Source organism: Vipera ursinii (genome assembly GCF_947247035.1).
Source record: "Vipera ursinii genome assembly, contig: SUPER_Z_unloc_1, whole genome shotgun sequence".
Taxonomy (NCBI): Eukaryota; Metazoa; Chordata; class Lepidosauria; order Squamata; family Viperidae; genus Vipera; species Vipera ursinii.
The window spans coordinates 199485-211099 of record NW_028148449.1 but is presented as its reverse complement, the minus strand read 5'-3'; the positions used below and the strand labels follow the sequence as shown (position 1 = coordinate 211099).

The 11615-nt window shown below is 54.5% G+C and overlaps 2 protein-coding genes across 2 annotated transcripts in view; both read left to right on the top strand.

Annotated features, from left to right (window-relative positions):
* LOC310650489 (verrucotoxin subunit beta-like) overlaps positions 1-11615 on the top strand; it is a gene marked incomplete at its 3' end in the record, with an annotated part of 35091 nt that overhangs the window by 9579 nt on the left and 13897 nt on the right. The window lies entirely within an intron of this gene.
* The window catches only part of SLC4A2 (solute carrier family 4 member 2), a 38815-nt gene continuing 38522 nt past the window's right edge, over positions 11323-11615 (top strand). Inside the window, exon 1 of the mRNA XM_083379980.1 lies at positions 11323-11450. The gene's annotated coding sequence lies outside the window, so the exon portion shown is untranslated. The remainder of the gene's footprint in view (positions 11451-11615) is intronic.

Here is an 11615-nt window from a genome sequence, read left to right as displayed (position 1 = left end):
CCGGGCAGGGCAGGGCAGGGCTGGGTCGGGCACCTGCCCGGGATGCCGTTGCGTAAGGCGCCTCCCCTCCCTGCCCCCCCCCCCCAGGAAGTCTCTCCCGGGATGCCCCCCCCAAACACACACACACGCACACACACACACACAGACAGACACACACAGAGACAGATAGACAGAGAGAGAGAGAGAGAGAGACACGTGTTTGCCCGGAAGGGATGCCTGGAAAAGAAGCTCAAAGGGCCCCCCCCCAAACACACACACACACACACACACACACGCACACACACACACACACACACAGACACACAGAGAGACAGACAGACACATACACACAGAGAGAGAGAGAGACACGTGTTTGCCCGGAAGGGACGCCTGGAAAAGCATCTGAAAGCCCCCCCCCCCAAAAAAAAAACTTTTGGCTGGAGAACCCCCCCACCCCCATTTTGTCCAGAGGGGACGCCTGGAAAAGCAGCTGAAAGCCCCCCCAAAAAAACTTTTGACTGGAGAAGCCCCCCACCCCCACTTTGCCCGGAGGGGACGCCTGGAAAAGCAGCTGAAAGCCCCCCCCAAAAAACTTTTGACTGGAGAAGCCCCCCACCCCCTTTTTGCCCGGAGGGGATGCCTGGAAAAGCAGCTGAAAGCCCCCCCCCAAAAAAAACTTTTGGCTGGAGAAGCCCCCCACCCCCATTTTGCCCGGAGGGGATGCCTGGAAAAGCAGCTGAAAGCCCCCCCCCCAAAAAAAAACTTTTGGCTGGAGAACCCCCCCGCACCCCTTTTTTGCCCGGAGGGGATGTCTGGAAAAGCAGCTGAAAGCCCCCCCAAAAAAACTTTTGACTGGAGAAGCCCCCACCCCCATTTTGCCCGGAGGGGATACCTGGAAAAGCAGCTGAAACCCCCCCTCAAAAAAAACCCTTTGGCTGGAGAAGCCCCCACCCCCATTTTGCCCGGAGGGGATACCTGGAAAAGAAGCTGAAAGCCCCCCCCCCAAAAAAAACTTTTGGCTGGAGAACCCCCCCCCGCACCCCTTTTTTGCCCGGAGGGGATGCCTGGAAAAGCAGCTGAAAGGCCCCCCCCAAAAAAAACTTTTGACTGGAGAAGCCCCCACCCCCTTTTTTCTCCCCCCCAGGGGGTGCCCACGAAGCGGCTGCCCCCCCCTTCTGGCTAGCTAGAGGGATGCTGGGAGTTGTAGTTCCACAGCCGCCGCGCCCTTCCTCCCCCCCCAATCCCGTCCGGTTCCAGAAGTGGGGAGGGGGGGTAGCCAGAGACCCCCTCCCCGCCGTTTTGGGGGGGTTCCCCCACTTACGACTCTGCTGGACGGGGGGGCTGCCCTCTGGAGAGAAGGGGGCTGTTTGGGGGCTCTGCACACCCCCCCAGGATGCTCAGGGAAAGGGGGGGGCGACAAAGGGTCCGATTGGGCCCCCACCTCCAAGTTTGGGCCGAGCCGGCTTGGGATGCCCTCCCCACCTCCGGCTTTCCCCGCCCCCCCCTCCCCAGAGAGGTTTGCAGAGATTCTTTTGATTTCCCACAGAGGTTGTGACACACACACACACACACACACAAACACAAGGCGTCTTTCCTCCTCCTCCTCCTGCACTGGTCCTCTGCTGCTGTTGCTGGCCGTGTTTTGGGAATGCCCCTTCCTCCTCTTCTGAAGCCCCCCCCCCTAAACACAAACAGACACACACACACACACACACACACACACACACACACACACACACACCAGTGCAGCAGAATGCAAGGAGCCAAATCCAAAATCCATCCCAGAAAGAGCAGGGAAAACAATGGCGGGGGGGGGGGGGGAGAAGGGATTGGGGCCAACGTCCTCCAGCGTGGCAGAGAGCCCCCCCCCCAGAATGAGAATAATAATATTAAGAATAAGAATGGAATGGAATGAGAATAGAAATAGGAATTGGGATGGAATAGGAAATGGAATAATAGGAATAGGAATTGGAATTGGAATGAGAATAAGAATAGGATAAGAATGGAATGGAATTAGAATTAGAATTAAATAATAGAATAGAATAGAATAGAATAGAATAGAATAGAATAGAATAGAATAGAATAGAATAGAATAGAATAGAATAGAATAGAGAGGGATGTGTGTGTGTGTGTTTGTGTATAAAGAGATTAGAATAGTTGGAAGGGAGCTCGGAGGTCATCTAGTCCAACCCCCTGCTCAAGCAACAGACCCTTGTAGAACAACAGAGTGAATAGAATAGAATAGAATAGAATAGAATAGAATAGAATAGAATAGAATATAGAGTAGAATAGAATACTAGAATAAATGTAGAATAAAATACAATTAATAGAATAGAAATAACAGAATAGAATAGAAAATTAATAGAATAGAAAATATGAAATGGAATGGACTATGAATAGAATAGAATAGAATATAGTATTAATAGAATAGAATAGAAATAACATTGTAGAATAGAATAGAATATAGAATGAATAGAATAGAAATAACATTGTAGAATAGAATAGAATAGAATATAGAATAGAATAGAATACTAGAATAAATGTAGAATACAATAGTATTAACAGAATAGAAATAACAATAGAATACAGAATTTAATAGAATGGAAAACATGAAATAGAATAGAATATAGAATAGAATAGAATAGAATAGAATAGAATAGAATAGAATAGAATAGAATAGAATAGAATAGAATAGAATAGAATAGAATAGAATTAACATCGTAGAATAGAATAGACTATAGAGTAGAATAGAATACTAGAATAAATGTAGAATAAAATACAATTAATAGAATAGAAATAACAGAATAGAATAGAATAGAATAGAATATTAATAGAATAGAAAATATGAAATGGAATGGACTATGAATAGAATAGAATAGAATATAGTACTAATAGAATAGAATAGAAATAACATTGTAGAATAGAATAGAATATAGAATGAATAGAATAGAAATAACATTGTAGAATAGAATAGAATAGAATATAGAATAGAATAGAATAGAATACAAGAATAAATGTAGAATACAATAGTATTAACAGAATAGAAATAACAATAGAATATAGAATTAATAGTATAGAAAACATGAAATAGAATAGAATATAGAATAGAATATAGAATAGAATAGAATAGAATAGAATAGAATAGAATAGAATAGAATAGAATAGAATAATAGAATAGAATAACAGAGTTGGAAGGGACCCTGTAGGTCATCTAGTCCAACCCCACCCACCCTGCCCAAGCAGGAGACCCTACACCAGTGCTGGCGAACCTTTGAGAGACCGAGTGCCCAAACGGCAACCCAAGACCCACTTCCGTATCGTCGGGTGGGCCTGGCCCATTGGGTGGGCGTGGCTGCGGCGCTAACGGCAGGCAGACCGGGCGGGACGAAAAAGTTCCATCGATCAATTTCAACTTTGCGAGATCTTTTTTTTTTCTTCTTTTCCACCGAGAAGTTGAAATCGATCGATCGATTCAACCATATATTTTTTTTCTTTGCGCACGGCGCAAAGAAAGGGTTTCGTAAAACCTCGCTGAAGGAGGCCCAAGGACTGGGGGCGACGGCGCCCGCGTGCCCCCCGAGAGGGCTGTGCGTGCCGCCTGTGGCACGCGTGCCGTAGGTTCGCCCCCACGCGGGACCCCCCCCAAGAAGGGCTCTCTTAAGGGGGCGCAGCCCTAGGGTGTGTCTTATGGACCTTGGAGACCCCAGACTCTTCCCAGGAGACCAACATGTGCTTGTCTCTCTCACACAGACACACAAACACACATACACACACACACACCCATCCTCCTCACAGGCTTGTCTCTTGCAAGGCTGAAGGAGGGGGGGGCTGCTTCCTCTCATCCCACCCATGGGCTCCTTGAGGATCAGATTCCAGGGGGGGTGTCAGCAGTGTGTGGGGGATCTCTGGAGGTCATCTAGTCCAGCCCCTGCTCGGAGCAGGGACTGCAGTGAAAGCAGCAGGCCGGAGGAGGGGACCCCAGGCAGGGTCTCTGGAGCTGCGCTGCTCTTCCCATTCAGAGGCGTCCTCTGGCAGTTAAGGGGTGTGTATAGGGGGGCGGGTTTGTAGGATTCGATTTCTGGGCCCGGACCGGCCTCGGGGGCCCAGGACTGTTGACGCTTGGCTCCTGACCCAGGGGAGCCATGACTTCTACGGATTCTAGGTTAGGTTGCTGTATCGTCATCACTGCGAGGTGGTGCGGGGTGGGACTAGAGGACCTCCGAGGTCCCTTCCGACGCTGTCCTCCTAGGATTCTGTCAGGGCCTCCTGTTCCGGCAGGGGGTTGGACTAGATGACCTCCTGGGGTACCTCCCGACTGTGATTCTAAGCATCTCCTAACTGAGCAGGGGGTTGGACTAGATGACCTCCGAGGTCCCTTCCGACTCTGTCCTCCTATGATTCTGTCAGGGCCTCCTGTTCCGGCAGGGGGTTGGACTAGATGACCTCCCGGGGTCCCTCCCGACTCTGTGATTCTAAGCATCTCCTAACTGAGCAGGGGGTTGGACTAGATGACCTCCGAGGTCCCTTCCGACTCTGTCCTCCTGTGATTCTGTGAGGGTCTCCTGCTCGAGCGGTTGGTTGGACCAGATGACCTCTGAGGTCCCTTCCGTCTCTATTTGTCCGTGGTTCTGTAAGGGTCTCCTGCTTGAGCAGGGGGTCAGACTGGATGACCTCGGAGGTCCCTCCCAACTGTTATTCTATGATTCTGTAAGGGTCTCTTGCTGCTTGAGCAGGGGGTTGGACTGGATGACCTCCGAGGTCCCTTCCAACTCTTGTCCTTCTAGGATTCTGAAGTGTCTTCTGCTTGAGCAGGGGGTTGGACTGGATGACCCCTGAGGTCCCTTCCATCTCTATTTGTCTGTGGTTCTGCAAGGCTCTCCTCCTTGAGCAGGGGGTTGAACTAGATGACCTCAAAGGCCCCTTCCAGCTCTTTTTGAGGCTGTGTCGGTCCTGCAGCGGCTGAAGTTAAAGGGAGGGGGGTACAGGGGGGGAAATGACTCACTGATGCGCCTGTAAGGGTCTCTTGCTTGAGCAGCGGGTTGGACTAGATGACCTCCAAGATCCCTTCCAGCTCTGGCATTCTGTCATTCCGGAAGGCTCTCCTGCTCGAGCAGGGGGTCGGACTAGATGGCCTCCGAGGTCCCTTCCAATTATGTCATTCTGTATGGAATTCTGTATGGGTCTCCTGCTTGAGCAGGGGATCGGACTAGATGACCTCTGAGGTCCCTTCCATCTCTATTTGTCTGTGGTTCTGCAAGGCTCTCCTCCTTGAGCAGGGGGTTGAACTAGATGACCTCCAAGGCCCCTTCCAGCTCTTTTTTTTTTTGAGAGAGTGAGAATATGGCTGGCTTTGTGGCTTTTTTTGCGCAAGGGCTGCTAAGTCAGCGCCTGAGTCTGTGTCGGTCCTGCAGCGGCTGAAGTTAAGGGAGGGGGGCACGGGGGGGGGGGAAATGACTCACTGATGCGCCTGTAAGGGTCTCTTGCTTGAGCAGCAGGTTGGACTGGATGACCTCTGATGTCCCTTCCGTCTCTATTTGTCTGTGGTTTTGTAAGGCTCTCCTTCTTGAGCAGGAGGCTAGACTAGATGACCTCCGGGGTCCCTTCCAACTCTTGTTATTCTATGATTCTGTAAGGCTCCCCTGCTGCAGCCGGGGGTTGGACTAGATGACCTCCAAGATCCCTTCCAGCTCTGGGATTCTGTCATTCCGTAAGCGTCTCCTAACTGAGCAGGGGGGTCGGACTAGATGACCTCCGAGGTCCCTTCCGACTCTGGGATTTTGTCATTCTGGAAGGCTCTCCTGCTGGAGCAGGGGGTCGGACTAGATGGCCTCCGAGGTCCCTTCCGACTCTGGGATTCTGTCATTCTGGAAGGCTCTCCTGCTCGAGGAGGGGGTGGGACTAGATGACCTCCGAGGTCCCTTCCGACTCTGGGATTCTGTCATTCTGGAAGGGTCTGCTCGAGCAGGGGGTGGGACTAGATGACCTCCGAGGTCCCTTCCGACTCTGGGATTCTGTCATTCTGGAAGGGTCTGCTCGAGCAGGGGGTCGGACTAGATGACCTCCGAGGTCCCTTCCGACTCTGGGATTCTGTCATTCTGGAAGGCTCTCCTGCTCGAGGAGGGGGTGGGACTAGATGACCTCCGAGGTCCCTTTCGACTCTGGGATTTTGTCATTCTGGAAGGGTCTGCTCGAGCAGGGGGTCGGGCTAGATGACCTCCGAGGTCCCTTCCGACTGGGATTCTGTCATTCTGGAAGGCTGTCCTGCTCGAGCAGGGGGTCAGACTAGATGATCTCCGAGGTCGTTTCCATCTTTTTTTGAGAGAGAGAGAGAGAGCGCGAGAGAATACGGCTGGCTTCCCAGCTTCTTTTGGGCAAGGTCCGAAGTCGTGTGTGTGTGTGTGTGTGTGTGTGTGTGTGTGTGTGTGTTTGTCTGTGTGTTTGTCTGTGTGTTTGTCTGTGTGTGTGTGTGTGTGTGTGTAGAGGGTGGGAAAATGGGAGGGGGGGGAGGAATGACTCACAAGCTTGCCGCTTGTGGCTAGCCGGTGTGAGTCACACAGGCCCGTGGAAAGAGTGTGACCACCCAGCAGTTCCAATTGTGGCTTCTTTGTGTCTTTGTGTTGTGTTGTCTCTTGGGGAGGGGGCGGAACTACCAGCAAAATGCAGGGATTGGGGGGGGTCTCTGCTGCACTGTGGGCCTTGTGACCCCCGCATCTGGGGGGCGTGTCTCAGCAATTTTCCCCTCCCCAAAGCTGTGTGTGTTTTGGGGTGACGAGTCCTCCTCCCGCACTGCCCCCCCTCGAGACCCCCCCCCCCGGCTGCGGCCCCTGCCGGACCCTCCTTTGAACTGGAGCCTCGTCAGGAATCGGGCCCGGCCAAGTCTCCCGTGCGCCCCCCTCCAAGTGCCGGGGTGGGTGGTTGCTGGAGCGGCCGTTGGGGGGGGTCGTGGGGGTCCCGGGAGCGTCGCAGGGAGGAGCTAGATGACCGCAGGGCCCCTTTTTTTCCGGAAAAGCAGGCAGTCCGGCTTTGGGATATCGGCCGGCCTGGGGAACTCCCCGCCACTGGATGGAGTAGATGCCGGGTTTCGGGGATTTGGGGGGGGGGGCTTTTGAAGCTCTTTCCCTCCTTCCACATCTGGGCTGCAGCCTCGGGACCTCCCCCCTCCCCCTCCCCAGGGCACCCTGTAAAGGCAGGGGGGGGGGTGTCTCCAAGCTTGGCTGCTTGAAGGCCGGTGGACTTCAACTCCCAGAATCCCCTCAGCCAGGAATTCTGGGAGTTGAAGTCCACCGGTCTTAAAAAAAAGTTGCAGAGGTTTGGGGACCTGTGCTGTAAAGCGGAAGAGAGGATAGGATGGGGCCCGATGCATTTGGGGTGGGGGGCGTACGCCACACACACACATACACACACACACACACACACACACACACACACACACACACCTCTGCTGTAAAGCAGATGAGAGGGCGGGATGGGGCTGATGCATTTGGGGTGGGGGGCTTACGCCCCCCCCCCCACACACACACAGACACACACACACACAGACACCTCTGTTGTAAAGCAGATGAGAGGGCGGGATGGGGCTGATGCATTTGGGGTGGGGGGCTTACGCCACACACACACACACACACACACACACACACACACACCCCTCTGCTGTAAAGCAGATGAGAAGATAGGATGGGGCCAATGCATTTGGGGTGGTGGGGCTTACCACACACACACACACACACACACACACACCTCTGTTGTAAAGCAGATGAGGGGGCTGGATGGGGCTGATGCATTTGGGGCAGTGGTGGGGCTTACGACACACACACACACCACACACACACACACACACACACACACACCCCTCTGCTGTAAAGCAGATGAGAGGGTGGGATGGGGCCAATGCATTTGGGGTGGGGGGGCTTACGCCACACACACACACACCACACACACACACACACACACACCTCTGCTCTAAAGCAGATGAGAGGGTGGCATGGGGCCAAAGCATTTGGGGTGGGGGGCTTACGCCACACACACACACACAACACACACACACACACACACCTCTGCTGTAAAGCAGATGAAAAGATAGGATGGGGCCAATGCATTTGGGGTGGGGGGCTTATGCCACACACACACAACACACACACACACACACCTCTGCTGTAAAGCAGATGAAAAGATAGGATGGGGCCAATGCATTTGAGGCAGTTGGAGGGATGCTTATGTCTCACACACACACACACACACACACCTCTGCTCTAAAGCAGATGGGAGGATGGGATGGGGCCCGATGCATTTGGGGTGGGGGGGCTTACCACACACACACACACACACACACACACACACACCTTGGCTCTTTTATGACTGGTGGACTTCAACTCCCAGAATTCCTGAGCCGGCATGGCTCAGCTTGGAAACTCTCCCTTTCCCCTCAGCGTGGCTGGCTGAGGAATTCTGGGAGTCGAAGTCCACGAGTCATAAAGCAGCCTAGGCCGAAGCCAGGGGTAGGCAACCTTGGCTCTTTTATGACTGGTGGACTTCGACTCCCAGAATTCCTGAGCCGGCCTGGCTCAGCTGGGAAACCTCTCCCTTTCCCCTCAGCGTGGCTGGCTCAGGAATTCTGGGAGTCGAAGTCCACGAGTCATAAAGCAGCCTAGGCCGAGGCCAGGGGTAGGCAACCTTGGCTCTTTTATGACTGGTGGACTTCAACTCCCAGAATTCCTGAGCCGGCCTGGCTCAGCTGGGAAACCTCTCCCTTTCCCCTCAGCGTGGCCGGCTGAGGAATTCTGGGAGTCGAAGTCCACGAGTCATAAAGCAGCCTAGGCCGAAGCCAGGGGTAGGCAACCTTGGCTCTTTTATGACTGGTGGACTTCGACTCCCAGAATTCCTGAGCCGGCCTGGCTCAGCTGGGAAACCTCTCCCTTTCCCCTCAGCGGGGCTGGCTGAGGAATTCTGGGAGTTGAAGTCCACCAGTCAGAAAGCAGCCTAGGCCTAGTTTAGGCCTTTTTTTGGAAGTGTCCTCCCCCCAAGGAGGGGCGCAAAGAAACGGGGGGGGGGGCTGACAGGGGGCGGGGCTTAACTAACATTTTGGGGTGGGTGGGCAACTGGGGGGGCTGTTTGCCTCTCAGCTGCCTGGTCTGGTGGGCTCCGCTGGGCCTCTGGAGCAGGAGGAGGGTCAGGAGAAGAGACAAGGGCGCTCCGGGGTTCAGCCAGACAATGTGGGGAGAAGGAACACACACAACACACAACACACACACACACACACACACACACACACCGTTTCCTCTGAAGTCCCTGCCTGCAGGCCTCCAGGACTGGGCTTTCTTCAGGCTCCCTGTTTGTGTGTTGTGTGTTGTGTAGTGTGTGTGTGTGTGTGTGTGTGTACACCTGCGGAAGGGAAGCTTTGCGTAGTGACTTTGGCCCGGAGAGCTGATGAGCCCCAGCCATGCAGAGAGCCAGAGAATACAGGAGGCCCTCGAACTTGAGCGGCAGTTTTGTGTAGTGACTGTTCGAAGTTACGACGGTCCTGAAAAGGGGGACTTAGGATCGTTTTTCACACTTAGCGACCGCTGCAGCATCCCCATAATCAATCAATCAATCAGAATCGAGCCGGAAGGGACCCTGGAGGTCTTCTAGTCCATCCCCCTGCTCAAGCTGGACACCCTACACCATTTCAATCAATCAATCAATCAATCAATCAGAATAGAGCCGGAAGGGACCCTGGAGGTCTTCTAGTCCAGCCCCCTGCTCAAGCTGGACAACCTAGACCATTTCAATCAATCAATCAGAATAGAGCCAGAAGGGACCCTGGAGGTCTTCTAGTCCAGCCCCCTGCTCAAGCAGGAGACCCATTTCAATCAATCAATCAATCAATCAATCAATCAATCAGAATAGAGCCGGAAGGGACCCTGGAGGTCTTCTAGTCCAGCCCCCTGCTCAAGCAGGAGATCCATTTCAATCAATCAATCAGAATAGAGCCGGAAGGGACCCTGGAGGTCTTCTAGTCCAGCCCCCTGCTCAAGCTGGACAACCTAGACCATTTCAATCAATCAATCAGAATAGAGCCAGAAGGGACCCTGGAGGTCTTCTAGTCCAGCCCCCTGCTCATGCAGGGGACCCTAGAGTCCCAGGGATAGGCAACCTTGGCCCCCTCATGACTGGTGGACTTCAACTCCCAGAATTCCTGAGCCGGCATGGCTCAGCTTGGAAACCTCTCCCTTTCCCCTCAGCGTGGCTGGCTGAGGAATTCTGGGAGTTGAAGTCCACCAGTCAGAAAAGGGCCAAGGTCGCCTACCTCTGCCCTAGACCATATCAATCAATCAATCAATCAGAGAAGAGTTTGAAGGGACCCTGGAGGTCTTCAGCCCCCTGCTCGAGCAGGAGACCCATTTCAATCCATCCATCCATCAATCAATCAGAATAGAGCCGGAAGGGACCCCTGGAGGTCTTCTAGTCCAGCCCCCTGCTCAAGCTGGAGACCTAGACCATTTCAATCAATCAATCAGAATAGAGCCGGAAGGGACCCGTGGAGGTCTTCTAGTCCAGCCCCCTGCTCGATCAGGAGACCCATTTCCATCCATCCATCCATCCATCCATCCGAGTAGAGCCTTAAGGGACCTTGGAGGTCTTCTAGTCCAGCCCCCTGGACCATTTCAATCCATCCATCCATCCATCAATCACCCTGCCCCCTCCCCCACATGCTTAAAGTGGGGAGGGTGGGGCTAAAATCAGAGACGAGTGGGGTGGGGGCCGCCCGGGCACAGCCCCTGGCACCCTGGGTTGGCACCCGGCCTGCTTTGCTTTGCCAGTCTGGCCCGCTTCCCGCTTCGTGTAATTGGGCAGAGACACCCCCTCCTCCTCCTCCCCCTCCTCCTCCTCCTCCCTCCTCCTCCATTAGAGGGAGGGGCAGCCCCCTCCCCCAGTCTGCCCCCCTTGGGGGGTGGCATTTTTAAGAAGCTGGGGGCAGGGGGGCGGCTGGGACGGGCAAGGGGGGATGCCGGGCGTCCCCTCCTCCTCCCAGGAATCTGGGGGGGGGCGGGGGGGGGCAGGAGACAGAGAGGAGGGGGCAGCGACGTTCCCAAGGTGCCAGTCCCTGGTGAGGAGGGTCTGTGGTGGAAGCCGGCCAGCTGCCGCGAGGGAGGCAAAGGGTCCTCCAGGTGGGCAGAGGGCGTCCTGGCAAGGAGGGAGGGCGGAAGGCCTTGTGCCCAGCTGCCGAGCCCTCCCCTTCCCTTTCCTGGGAGGGGGCACCAGCCCCAGCTAGGAGGGGCCAGTAACTGGGCAAGGGGGGGGGCTTGGAAAGGCTGGGCACGGGTGTGTGTGTGTGTGTGTGTGTGTGTGTGTGTGTTGCGGAGGGGGGGGGAAAGGGGCATTTGCCGACTGCCAGGGAAGAACAAAGCCAGGGCGGGCGGCCATCGCAGCCACGGGACACCCCCCCCCTCTCCGGGCATCCAAGCCACCGCTGGAGAGCGCCAAGCAGGCAGGTGAGGGTCTCCTTTGGGGAGACGGGGGGCTTCTGAGCCAGCCTTCCGCCCGGGCACAGCCAGGGCAGCTGTGGGGAGGGGGGGTACCCGCCTTCCGAGACCCCCACCCCCCAAAAAAAATCCGATGCTTGGAGGGCAGGGGGGAAGATCGGCGAGTGTGGGGGG